General features: G+C 41.8%; 1 long non-coding RNA gene across 1 annotated transcript; it reads left to right on the top strand.

The window, feature by feature from the left end:
• Positions 1-748: 748 nt before the first annotated feature.
• LOC124873654 lies at positions 749-11,199 on the top strand. The gene is made up of 3 exons (XR_007039592.1): positions 749-793; positions 887-975; positions 11,041-11,199. It is a non-coding gene; the product is annotated as an uncharacterized LOC124873654 (long non-coding RNA).
• Positions 11,200-14,693: the final 3,494 nt, after the last annotated feature.

Genomic DNA, 14,693 nt, shown 5'->3' with positions numbered 1-14,693 from the left:
ATTCAAAAACTATGAAATGGAACATATGCTGAAGCAAATGGTGGATCGAGAAGAATGGTGTGTGGTTACATGTCTGGTCATTACTCCATTGCATTTAGCTGGGACCAGCAGTAACCTTGGACAAAGAAATAGGGGGGAATAATAATTTATCTCAGTTTTATTGGTCATTTTCTTTATGATTGGATGTTAATGACATTTGAGTTTAGCTTGGCAATATCTTCATTAGATTATTTTTCCACATAAATTTTTTTGGTGAAGACAGCTAATGGGCCATTTGTCATTTTACAATCCCTATAGTGTTCACTTTTTGATCATGTTCGATCAGTTAAAAGCCGCTAGACAGGTTGTAATTGAAAGGTGGCATGAAAGACAACAGGAAACTTAAGTACTATGCCCTTGAGCAAGGTCAAAGAAGCTTTATTCATCCTTTAAATCACAATTTGGGTTGTTCCTTAATAGTGATATTAACTTGGGTAAGGTGTTGCACCTCTATTCAGTTGCACTTCAGCCTTTCTATGATTTACTTTCCTTCTCCAAATGAAAGCAGGAGAATGCAAAACATAGAAGGGAGCAACCTTACATTTCACAGTAACAATGCTATGAGTTAGTAAGAGATAGATTCAAATAACACAGTCCCAGAAACGTCTTTCGTGCATCCACCAGATGTCATAATGGCAAACCAGGTGACTCTAGTGCGAGCAACAATAAGGGAGGCAGAGTTCAACTTAAACTGGTTCATTGGTAAACAGGAAAATGCAATGGGGTTGTCAGTCAATCATGAGAGCAAACATGAGTAAGAAATAAGGTCACAGAGAATGAGAGACAGAGCTTAGTCTGCTGGTCTGATTACCGCTCAAGTGAGTAAACAATCTGATGCCTCCTTCAGGGTTCCTGCTGCTAAGAAGCTCCTCTTGATTAGCCCTGATGATCTTCGGCTGTGTGGCTGCACCTGTCTGGCGCAACGTGCAGGAGGAGGTGAGAGAGAAACCACACACAACACAAACCTGCGCTCAGCTCAGTGGCATGACACCAGATCCATAAAGTTGATGTTTATGTTCATATAAATATACATATACATATACATACACATACACACACACACACACATATATATATATATATATATATACACCCCCCCCTCGAATGATCCTAGAGGCTATGTTGTCTGGGGCTTAAATGCCCCTGGTAGGATCTCCCATGGCAAACAGGCTCTAGGTGACGGGTCAGATAAAGAGCGGTTCGAGAATCCCTCATGACGACTACAGAATCGAGGCACGTGACGTCGGCTGGTATGGCGGAGCCGGGGTCCCACCCTGGAGCCAGGTCTGGGGTCGGGACTCGTCGGAGAGAGCCTGGTGGCCCGGTTGCTCCTCGTGGGACCAGGCCGGGCCAAGCCCGAACGAGAGACGTGAGACCATCCCCCAGTGGGCCCACCACCTGCAGGGGGAACCGTGAGGGACCGGTACAAAGAGGATTGGGCGGCAGACGAAGGTTGAGACCTCGACGGCCCGATCCCCGGATGCTTAGGCTGGCTCTAGGGGGGGAAGGAGCACCTCACTGGGGGGGAAGGAGCCTGAGCTGGTGCGGGAAGTCGAGAGATATCGACTAGAAATAGTCGGGCTCGCCTCCACGCACAGCGTGGGCTCTGGAACCCATCTCCTCGAGAGGGGCTGGACTCTCTTCTACTCTGGAGAGGCCTGCGGGGAGAGGCGGCAGGCTGGGGTGGGTTTGCTTGTTGCCCCCCAGCTCAGCCATCTCGTGTTGGGGTTTACCCCAGTGGATGAGAGGGTCGCATCCCTGCGCCTTCGGGTTGGGAGAGGTCTCTGACTATCATTTCGGCCTACAGGCCGAGTGGTAGTGCGGAGTACCCGGCCTTCTTGGCGTCCCTGTCGGGGGTGCTGGATAGTGCCCCTCCTGGGGACTCCATTATTCTGCTGGGGGACTTCAACGCCCACGTTGAAGTCCCCCAGCAGTGACACCTGGAGAGGCGTGATTGGGAGGAATGGCCTCCCCGATCTGAATCCAAGGCGTGTTTTGTTATTGGACTTCTGTGCTAGTCATGGATTGTCCATAATGAACACCATGTTCAAATATAAGGGTGTTCATCAGTGCACTTGGCACCAGGATACCCTAGGCAGGAGGTCAATGATCGACTTTGTTGTCGTATCATCAGACCTTCGGCCGCATGTTTTGGACACTCGGGTGAAGAGAGGGGCTGAGCTGTCCACTGATCACCACCTGGTGGTGAGTTGGATCCGCTGGAAGAGGAGAAAGCCGGACAGACTTGGCAGGCCCAAGTGCATAGTGAGGGTCTGCTGGCAGCGTCTGGCGGACCCCTTGGCCAGGGATGTATTCAACTCTCACCTCCGGGCGAGCTTTGACCAGATTCCGAGGGATGTTGGAGATATAGAGTCCGAATGGACCATGTTCTCCACATCTATTGTCGATGCTGCTGCCCGTAGCTGCGGCCGTAAGGTCTGCGGTGCCCGTCGCGGCGGCAATCCCCGAACCCAGTGGTGGACACCGGAATTAAGGGACGCTGTCAAGCTGAAGAAGGAGTCCTATCGGCTGTGGTTGGCTTGTGGGACTCCTGAGGTGGCTGATGGGTACCGTGGGGCCAAGCGTGCCGTGGCCCGGGCGGTGGCAGAGGCAAACACTTGGACCTGGGAGGAGTTCGGTGAGGCCATGGAGAAGGAATACCGGTTGGCTCCGAAGCGATTCTGGCAAACCGTCCGGCGCCTCAGGAGGGGGAAGCAGTGCTTCGCCAACACTGTTTACAGTGGGGGTGGGGAGCTGCTGACCTTGACTGGGGACATCATCGGCCAGTGGAAGGAGTACTTCGAGGATCTCCTCAATCCTGCCATCACGCATTCCATGGTGGAAACAGAGGCTGGGGACTCGGGGTTGGACTCTTTCATCACCCAGGCTGAAGTCACCGAGGTGGTTAAAAAGCTCCGCGGTGGCAAAGCTTCAGGGTTGGATGAGATCCACCCTGAGTACCTCAAGTCTTTGGATGTTGTGGGGCCGTCATGGTTGACACGCCTCTTCAACATTGCGTGGCGGACGGGGACAGTGCCTTTGGATTGGCAGACTGGGGTGGTGGTCCCCCTACATAAGAAGGGTGACCGGAGGGTGTGTTCCAACTACAGGGGGATCACACTCCTCAGTTATTGAACTCACTGTTTAAAGGACTGTGAAGCTGCAGGAATGAGTGAGAGGAAAGCCGTGTCGTTACCAGTGATGAAAATCTGATTCTGAACAAAAGTTGAGCGCATTGTAGCGCATATTTAGTCAATGACATGTACACACAACAGTATATGTTTGATCACAAATTTTTTGACATTTTAGGGGAATCTGAGCTTCCCTTGCAGTATTAGAGCAATTGCCACTGATGTGTATATATATATATATATTTATATATATATATATGTCATTAGTGTTAGAATATATATATTATAACACTGGTGACATCTACATCCTGCCATCTGTTAGTGGGTAGAATAAACGATTTTAGATCGCTAGACAACTGGATCAGAGCTCACAAAAATGCAGCTCTTGTCAGGTGTTCCTAGCCTGATATGGTCCAAGAAAGGAATATTGGCGACTCAGTAATGGGCAGCCAAGGCTCATTAATGATAGTGAAGGTTGGCCTGTGGAGTTCAATACAACAATGTAACTTCGACTGCTGTAGAAGTAATGCTAGTTCTGGTGGAAAAGTGTCACGAAGACTGTGCATTGTAGTTCATTCTATGACCAGGATGACTGCTGTCCCCCATTGAAAGCACAAAAAATGGGCACAGGAATAATACAACTAGACCAGAACAAGCTGATGGGAAGAAGGTGACTAGCTCTGATAAAAAAAAAAAAACAAGGAACCAGGATGCACCATGAGAACAAAGGATGTTGGTGGCCGCTTTTAGCAAAATAATGCAACCTGTCACAAAGCAAAATGGTGCAAGAATGGATTTAGGAGCACAACAACCAGTTTGAGGTAGAGACATGGCATCTAAATTCCCCAAATCACAGGCTAATTTAGCATCCTCTGGATTTACTAAGAAAACAAATTTGATCCGTGGAGGCCCCAAATTGGAGATTCAAGGACCTGCTGCTTACATCTTATTGTCACATATTACACCATAAGGGAGCTAATGGAATGCATACCTCATCTGGTAAGGGTTGTTTTGGCAGCAAGAGTGGGAACAACACACTGTCATAATGTTATGGCTAATCGGTGTAGAACATAACAGCAACTCCAAGGGCACCAAACTGGTTCTGATTACCACAAGAACTACTTCATAATGTTGCCCTCTTTCTCGAGCAGTTAAATATGCATTGACTCAAATGTTTATTTGCAGACAGAAGTGCCTCTCTCACCTCTAAATTTATTAGCATGAACCCATCAGCTTAACACTCACTGAGGCTATGATTTACAGTGCTCAGCTCTGTTTAAAAACGTGTCAGCCTGCTGCAGAGCTCAGTGTAAATCAGGGGTTGTAGAGTGAGATATACCCGGCTGAATTTAAGCACAGGAGCTGGGACCGGTGATGAATGCAGCCATAACTTGCTGAGGCATGGAGAGGGAACTACATCATCACCTCCTCCATATCCAGCAACAACAATCCTTCTCCGTTTTCGTCACTGCTTCCTTGACACTCGGGGGGCAGATTGGCTTTATCACTTAAGGTGGGGATGTGATGCATTTTCGAGTGGTCTATACAAATCATATGTTGGTAAAAGTATGCTAATACATGTTTTATTGATCATTCAGTTTTTGTGAGCTCAGTGATTTGTTTCCCATAATCAATATATCATCTAAAAAACAAATAAAGCCCCTGATAGACTGACTGAATATAATAAAGAAAAACATGATTTTTTCTTCTGAATTTGAAGTATCCCTTTCTCAGGCCTTCCTTGTGTTTAAACATAGTTATAGAGTCTGGTACAATTTGTCATGCTAAACCACAATCTTCAGTGTATTTTGTAGCGATTTATATGACAGACAAAGGGAAGGAAAAGTAAATGTTAATGGATGCAGCTCCTTTAGTCGTTTCATCTAGAAAGAAAGAACAGATGAACTCTGAGCCAGTTTTCAAGGTTAGAGTCTGAAAGAGAGCACATATAATTAGTTGCAGTAAAAGCTAAGTCAGTAGCTATGTCTAGGAGAGAGACAGGGTTAAACACTGAAAGACAGGGCCATGTGCATCATCGTAGAAGGTGAGTATTAAGTTGTTGCCAGCAGAAGCTTGGACGATGGCCCCTCTCAAGAAAGGTGTCACAGATAGACATAGAGTCAGGCCAGGTGTAGCTTCTAGGAGGAGAAAAGAGAGAGAACATAAAGTTAGAAGGTCACTCCTGAGTCCCTCTGGAGGCCAGAGACCATAACAAGTTGCAACACATTTTATTTCTGGGAATTAGAGTGAAAGGGTCTGAATACAAAAACCGCCCTTTTCAGAATTTTATTGGTTAGAAAAAACTATTCATAATATTCCTCTCACTTAATAATTATGCAATACTTTGTTTTGGTGTGTCACATAAAATCTTAATAAAACACATTAAAGAATAAAATCTCTTAAACATAGAGCAATATTTATTTATTTATTTATTCATTCATTTATTTCCAACTTTTAAGAACAGCTTTAGATAGATTCGCCAGTCAGTTCTACTCTTTTTCCCTACCTCCTTCATACAGCTAATGGTGGTCAACTTGGTGGGAATTCTTGGTGACTTGGAGAACATACTAGATCCCAAGTTGAGATTACATTACATCAGCACATTTTTTTTTAAATCTTTGGGCATTCATTATAATAATGTTTGATGATATATGGTTATTCTTGACAACGCTGATGGCTACGAGTGTAATAAAACAACGCAGACAATTTTTACATTACATAAGTAAATAAGAAGCAGCAGCAAGTATAAGTAAAAGCTTGAAAATCCAAAACAAGCGCCTTTGCCAAGTCTTTGCTGACATTTTCTCTCATCTGTGTGGCACAAGTGCGAAAGAGATGGAGAGCTTGGCTCACCTATAGAGCAGTGGAAGCGAGCGGGTTGGGGAGCAGGGGTCAATTACCTGAACACAATTACTGCATCTAACAACCATCATCCATCACTTGCATCCTCGCTCAGCACTGTGGCAACCACCCCATCCCATATTTGGGTTTCCTTTCCCGTCAGATCAGCCAGACACTCTGTCATCCCAGAGAGACCCCTGCTTTCACCAATTGAAAACCTGAGTGGCATTCTCAAGCAACCTTTGCTCTACTGCTCTTGGCTTTGCTTACTCCCACATGTCTTAAGTTTTCACCCACCTCCACAGGGAGGTATGTCGCCTTTGACAGGCTTTAGGAGAGGGAGGGCATGACAAGAAGAGTGCCTTTTGAATAGCAAAAAATAGGAACCTTTCGACCCTCTCGCTGAAAAAAAGCAGTTTCTAGGATCTAGGAAAGACCTCTACTGTCCAGTAGGATGGCAAACTTAATGTCTCACAATGATGAATAAGATGATGATTGCAGTTGGATGCATGTCTTTTCCAAGAATGAATACTTAGATTATTGCATGCACATTGTATTTTCAGCCATGAACTTTGTTTATTTATTAAAATTAGGACATTTAATGGTCAGCCTGATTGCCCAAGTAACATTCAGTCTTTCCTCCAACCTGGTTTGTAATATCATCTTTCTGGCCTTGTGTGAATGAATGAAATAAGCTGCCATAAAAGAATATCCAAGGACAAGCTATTACAAGAGCCAGGGAATGTGGGCCCAGATTGTCTGATCTGTAATAAAACAATGAAAGTTCCCCTTCAGCCATAAGGGCACTGCAACTATGCAAGATTATTCAGGAGGGTAGCCGCCCTTGCAGCATTAGATGGAGATTAGATTGGAGGTGGAATTCCCTTTTAAACGAACCCAAAGGAAAGCTGAAAACATGCAAACGTTTTTTGCAGCAGCAGCAGCACTAGCTGCCTTTATTTTTTCCAGAGTTTTCTTTTTTTTGACAGTAGGCAGACAGGAAACAGGGGATGAGAGAGAGGGGAACATATGCGTCAAACATTGCCGGGCCAGGACTCAAACCCGGGACCGCTGTGCCGAGGACCAAAGCCTTGGTACATGGGCCCCTACACCAACATCCATACTTTTTTTTTACCTACACTCACAGGTTTATGCATAAGAATGGCAACGGATGCCCAGAGAAGCAGGATAGGTGTTGCTAGAATACAGTTGAATGGGTCAAGAGAAGGGCTGGGCAAAGTGTAAAGTTGCGTGACAGCTTGCCTAATGTGAGTCTGCAACCTCAAGGTTGCAGAGGTTATACTTTGGGTTGTCTTGTTAATTATTACCCCCTAGTATATGCTGTAGTCGTGTTTGTGTGTGAATGTGTGAGTGGTGTAATATTTATTTCTCCATTCAGATTTAACTGTGGTTGTCAGAAATACTGATGAGAAATTGTCAGAAATACTGATGTTGTATAATAGAAGGGCTCAGACAACCATGAGCTCAGTTACTGGGCATCCGGACTCATTTTGGTCCATTGGCTACTTTGTCAAAATTCAAACCAAAAGTATCCGTAAAACATTCATGCAGACCAACAAACAAGACATACTTTAAGGGTGCTGCTCACCCACTGTTCTTTTATACTTTGTTTTTGTAATGATCACAACATAACAAAGGAGCTTGTTTGAGCCCCATGTTTGTCTCATCTTCAGCCTGCCAAAACGTTTAATAATGTGCACTGCTTCCCTTTTTCTTTTGGATCCGAAATACCCACCAAGAGCACAACCATTCATTTACAAAGCCTGGTCACGGTCCATGCTCACAGTACAGGCCAGCAAACATACAAACACACCTTTCTTTAGTAGCAGTAACCAGCTTACTCATCTTAAGCAAGTTAAAATTTAACCAAATTCAGGAGAACCATTGCAAGAAGACCTGTAAATCTCTTTCAAATGACTGCATACCTAAGTTAACATTGCTGAGAATGGTAGTGTGTTTCCTGCTGACTATTGAGAACAGCATTTTATAAACAGTCACTCAGTTACCTTTATTTCAACAGTTTCTATTGACATAGCCTGAGGTGTTGCGGTTCTCCGATTCACTGACCTGTGGAGGGAAAATGAATGAGAAAGCTCTGGTTAATAATTCCTCAAATGCCCAGAAGCACATGAGCAAAAACGTTGCTAATCTGTAAACACTTCTCAAAATAGCTACCCTATTGTGTCTTCCCTGTACATTGACAAAAACAATGTTGAGTGTTTCATTGCTTAAGATATCTTCATTGAGATGATTAGGCTTTGAAAGGTCAGATCTGATGACTTCTATTGACACCAGAGCCTGAGGAGAGCGCCAGATATCAGCCACAATCAGCGCACCCCAGTCTGTGTTGTACACTGGCGCAGTAGCACTAAAACAAAACCAGACTTGACAGTTCACTGCCTTCCAGGAAGGTCAAGCCCCAAGGATATTCAGCACCATCCCGACAGACAGCCGGAGGGCCAATTGAGAGAGTTGAACTGCAGTTCAGCATGTAACGTGTGAAACATGGTGAAATCAGTGGGTGGGTAGACAAGGCAGAGCTCAAAGGACCCAAACATAGCAGATTGCTCCTGCAGATGGAAGCTGTTCACTCACAGCTCACTGTATATAGGTTGACTGCATATATTCCGGGTCAGTGCACCACAGCAGGGTTTGAAAGGAGCAAACAAACAAAAAATGGATAAAGCAGCCAGAGAGAAGATGTGCAGCAACCTCTTTCCTGAACCAATAATAGAGACTGCAGCACAGGAAATTCATGGTTAAAAAAAGAAAGAACAGCAAGTGTGAAAGGAATGTAGGTAAAGGATAAGAAACTGATGCAAAGATTTCAGTGAGGATTAAAGGGAAACAGAAGAGTGGTAATGTAGAAATCTTCCTTAAAAAATAACATTTGGGTGTACACTGTTTTCAGGGTGTTGTTTTTTTGCTACACATAGTATTTTGCATGTAAGTCAAGAAAACCTTTCATATGATTGCACCTAGAGCACCGTCCTTAACCTACTTCCTATGTTCCCTATATGGCTTATGACAAACTGCAAACAGGACTTCGTATTGCTTTCTTACAATAGCTCAACAATCTTTCCACTCTTCTATAAACACCAGATTTGTGGAGTGAAAAACTAATAGTTGTCCCGACAACAGATTCTCCCACCTGAACATTGGATCTTGCAGCTCCTCCAGAGTTCTGAGCTAGAGCTCTGTCAGTTTAGGTGGGCAGCCATGTCTTGGTGAGTCTGCAGCTGTGCAATAGTTTCCTTTTTTTAAAAACAATCTAAACAATGCCCTGTATGGGATATTGATTTCTAACCTATCTCTGCATACTTTTCCACAGCCTTATCTCCGAGCTGTCTGCTGTCTTCCACTGTCTTCATGATGCCATTTGCTCATTAATATTCTCTATCAATCCTCTGAGCCCTTCATAGTACAGCTATATTCATACTGATATTGAATTACACAAAGGTAGATTAGCTGAGTTTTGACAACCATCGGTTGAACACTGGATTTAATTCATGGTATCATAGTAAAGGGGACTGAATACATATGCATCTTGTATTTTCTGACTTTTTTTTTTCGTAAAATACATTGACATTTATGCACTACTTCGTGTTGATCACATAAAATCCCAATAAAATACGCTGAAGTAATCATTAGGTGACAAAATGCAGTATTAATACTTTCTGGATAAGATTTTGATGAGACATTTTTAGTTTGAATAGACAAATAAAAGGCCCTTTAAATCACGTCAAATCCAGAATGTATACCCTGTGTATGGTCAGTATTGTAATTGTATTCAAAATATTATCACAGCTATTTCAAGCATTAAGAAGTATTTTTGTTTGATTTTATTAAAACATATTTTCATTTTTCTTTGTATAATTTTTGCACAGACATTAAAAGTTAAGAAATCAGCATTAAAGAAAATAAATACTGAAATGGTCTAGAAATCTTTCTATTCACCTTTGCTGTCACCTTGCCTTGTCCAATTGCTTTACTGATGAAATCACACACAAACAATTTCACTCTCAAAGATTGTTCATTTCTTCTTGAGACATAAACCACCAACTACTGTCAAGTCTCTGCAGCAAGCTAGGGGTGAATTTATTGACAAAGTCAAGTCAAACCATGCTTTGGAGTGCTGCTTGTGGACATCACACAGTTGTAAAGAAAAATTTCCCCCTGTGATGCCTTCACATGGATGTAAAATGTATTTGCTTTGAAAAGAAGCCTAAATGAACTCCAATGTTGTCAGACAGTAATAATTGCTCTGTACAGTGCATTATCCAGAAGATATTATAATGGCAGAGCTCTAATAAGGGGTTGTGCCATGGAGGCGAGGAAAGATGCATTATTTGTTTCTTCTAAAAACCCCTAACATCACAAGTTGGAGCTTAATGTGTTTGAAGCTAAGTCTGGTAAATGTGAACAGATGGCATTTTTTATTATTTAGCTTTTGTCAAGGTGCAACCGATGAGTTGCTAATGAATGGCTGATATTTCATAAAAAGCTGTGACTGTTTGATTTCCTTTTTTTAACCACACCAAGGCTAAACTCTTTGCAGTTACACATTTAGATTTAAATCTCTTTCAAACAAAAAGCAAACCTTGCACATTCATATTTCACTTCCATCTCCCATCTTTTTCAACTCAGACAGGAGAGATTCATCATTATTAGCGCAACGACAGGTCTATTACCTTCAGAGACTAAGAAAACAGGAGAAGAAACAAAACCATTCATGAAAACTAATTTACTTTCTTTGCCTTTGTTGTAATGTAGTACTTGACATGTCTTGCTTGACCCAGAGAGCATTTCAAAGTCACTTCTGAGCTTTGCTCTACTATATCAATTACAAGATAGAAATAGAGATACAATTTTTAGTGGTAAAGTTACCCCTTAGACAAATTTTTTGTATTGAACGACATTGTGTGTAATAAGATTTTCTAATACTAGAATTAGGAAACATCTTTAAAAAGAGCTAGATGAAGATTTAACGTGTGTTTTCTCCCCTCAGAGACATTCTGGAAGTGTATTGTGCCCTGCCCAGCAGCACTACTGCCTGTGTCAGGATGACCTGCCGAAGACTCATTCAAAGCCTTCATCAGTGTGTGGCAGTTACCAATTTAGATATGATACAGGTTGCATTTTGGTCCACCCTTCTACTGCTATCCAGTTTTACCAAATTATCAGCATGATTTGATAGCTTGTAACATACAGAGAATGAAACCACAATAGTTTTATGACATGAAATGCTCCGCTTAATCTTTGATAGATTTTTTAAATATCTTGGGTAATTTAAAATAAAGTAGCTTATGTTTTTTGGTTTTTTTTTTTCTAACAGCTTGCAGAGCATCAGCTATCTGGAAATGGGGAAGACTCTCTTCCTTCTTACTTGTTGTGATCTTTGCACACATATTCAGGCAAGGTCAGGCATTTTAAGGAACAAAGGCATTATAAAGTTGTGAAACATGTTTTCAATGGAGAAAGTATTTTTTAACTAGTTAAAGTCCTGCTTAAAAAAATACCCCCTTGACTTAATGAAGTGTTTTTTCTGTCATAGAATATTTATTGTAAGGGCATGTGAGAAGTAAAATATTTAGGTAAAGTCGTACAGTTAAATTTGAACACAGTCAGGTACATAAATATTGGGACATTGACTCAATTCTCATCTTTTTGGCTCTATAAACCACCACAATACCTTTGAAATGAAACAACCAAGATGTGCTTAAACTGCAGTCTTTCAGCTTTAATTTGTAATTTGAAGGAATTACAACCATTTGAATGTGTGACTCCCACTTTTAAAGGGACCAAAAGCAATGGGACAATTGGCTGCTCAGCTGTTTCATGGCTAGGTATGTGCTCTTCCCCTATTATCTTATTCAGAAGGAGCAGATGGAACGTCCAGAGTTCATCTCAAGTGTGATATTTGCATTTTGCATACTGTTGCTGTTAATTCTCAGCATGAGATCCAAAGAGCTATTGCCATCAGTGAACCAAGCCATCTCTAGGCTGAGAAATCAAAACAAACCCATCAGAGAGATAGCAAAAATAATAGGCTATGGCCAAATCAACAGTTTGGAACATCATGAAAAAGAAAGAACACACCAGTGAGTTCAACAACACCAAAAGACCCGAAAGACCACAGAAAACAAATGTGTCGCATAAGTGAAGAATACTTTCCCTGGTGAAGAAAAACCCCTTCACAACAATAGGTCAGATCAAGAACACTCTCCAGGAGGTAGGTGTATGTGTGTCAAAGTCAACAATCAAGAGAATACTTTACCAGACACAATACAGAGGATTCACCACAAGATGTAAACTGTCAAAAACAGAAAGACCAGATTAGAGTTTGCCAAAAAAAAAAACATCTAAAAAACCTTTTCAGTTCTGGAACAACTTCCTATGGACAGATGAGACAACGCTCAACTTGTACTAGAGTGCTGGGAAGAAAAGAATTAGGAGAAAGAAAGGAAATGCTCATGAGTCAAAACATACCACCTCATCAGTGAAGCATGGTGGTAACGTATTTGCATGGGTTTGCATGGGGAAAAGATCCAGGTGCCCATGAGAAAGGCATTTTTTTTAACTAACTGCTTGTGTGACGGAATGCATTTTTGTGTCCACATGAAATATGGAGAAAAGACACTGCAAAAATATTGAAAGTGAAATAAAGATCTCTAGTTCTTCAGTGCCCATATTAATCAAACTTCTCACAAATACTCTTAGGAATGCTGTTAAAGGGCGCGGCAGTGGTGCAGGGTTAAATGCACGCGACACATATTCAAAGGTTCCAGTCCTCGACACAGCCCGTTACAGGTTTGAGTCCTGGCCCAGGCAATGGCCCAGAATACTTATATAGTAGATTAAAGAACCCGTTTCTTATGTTTTCTTGGTTGGAACAAATATTTTTTTACTTTCTACTGTGAATTAATTTCTTTATCTTTGAATACATTTGTTTTTTTGTTTGTTTTTTAAACAGAGACAAGCACCATTATAAAAGTATATACAATTTTTATATTCATCGGCTAATAAAACAAACCACTTTTTTTTTCCTTTTCTAAACGAAATCAATGAGTTAAACAATGCAGAATAACAAAGCACATCTTACAAGAAACAAAGGCAGTTTTATTTGGTTTCCCAAGAAACAGAAATGTGTTTTTAATCCTTGACACATTTGCAGCTCGGCTTGCAAAGCACTGAAGACATCGTTCAGCCATATCATCCTAAGTCTCATCAGAAAAGTGAAAGGTGGCACAGAGCATCACGGGCAAACACTGATAAACATGTGGAAGGGACAAGATCAAATGGCTTGTCCAGGCCGGAGAGCAAATTCTTTAGAATAAAGATTGTGATCTGCAGAAATCACCCAGCTGCAAGATTTTACTTAAGTGGGACAAGCTCACCGTGTAATGCCCTATCCCTCTTAGGTTTACAAATGCATGACGAACACTGGCATGGGGGATACGTTTTCAAGATAGAAAAAAGGTGTGACTGTAGATAAGAACAGACAGAGGCTGACATTAGAGGAGAAAAGTAAAGAAAATCGAGAGAAGGGAAAACTGGCTATGTACCAAATTTGAGCATTACAGAAAAGTCATTAATAGTTTCATTCCTTTCTGACCAGTTTTTATGTAAATGTGTATTATTATCTGCTTTTACATTTTACTTTAAGAAATCTGACCACAGTGCCATGCACAATTAGTCATATCTTTTGAACTTTTCACATATTATTATGTTAGAACCACAAACCTAACATTTTAAAAGTTTTTCAAAAGCATTTTAAAGGTGTGGGAGATGTTTGCATTCATCCCCCTTTACTCTGACTTTCCTACGCAAAATGCTGTCCAACCAGTTGCTTTTATGAGTCACCTAGTATGAAACATGCACCAATATACAGGGGTTGGACAATGAATCACACTCTGCTCTTACTGGTGCAATGTGCAATCAATGAAGACTGGCTACCAGGCTGGTCCAATTTAACCATGAAACCTCCCACACTAAAATGACAGGTGTTTCAGTTTCATTGTCCAACCCCTGTAAATGTAGCAGTTAGAGAACAAACAGCACTTTTGACAAAGGAGCACACCAGAGATAAAGCAGTCGAGACACATAAAGTAGGGTTAGCCCAACATCCCAAACCTTGAACATCACACGGAGCACTGTTCACTCCACCATCCAAGAACAGAAAGCAGATGGCACCACTGCAAACATGGCTATCCACCTTAAGTACCAGGGTGGGACATGAGACATGGGAATTAATTAGAGGAGCAGCTGAGAAGGTTCAAAATGCTATGTTTGGCAGACAATTTACAGTGTATATCACTCTGAACATGCCACCCTTACAGGGAACCATGGTAATGGCAGCATATTGCTGTGGGAATGCTTTTCTCAGCAGTGACAGTGAAGCTTTTTATAGCTCTTTGGAAGATGGATCTAATTAAATAGAGAGAAAGAAATCATGTTAGAAGCTGCAAAAAAACTACACTACAAAGAAATACAATAACAGGACAACAACCATAAGCAAACATCCCTAACTACAACTGATCGAAAATCAAAGTATATACAAGTGTTAACATGGCCCAAAGTCCAGACCCAAATCCAATTGAGATTCTGTTGAAAGACTTAAAAAGGTATGCTCAAATATGGTCTCTGTCCAATCTGACTTTG

This window comes from Girardinichthys multiradiatus, chromosome 9 (genome assembly GCF_021462225.1).
Source record: "Girardinichthys multiradiatus isolate DD_20200921_A chromosome 9, DD_fGirMul_XY1, whole genome shotgun sequence".
Taxonomy (NCBI): Eukaryota; Metazoa; Chordata; class Actinopteri; order Cyprinodontiformes; family Goodeidae; genus Girardinichthys; species Girardinichthys multiradiatus.
The sequence above is the reverse complement of the archived record's forward strand: the minus strand, read 5'-3'. Positions and strand labels throughout refer to the sequence as shown.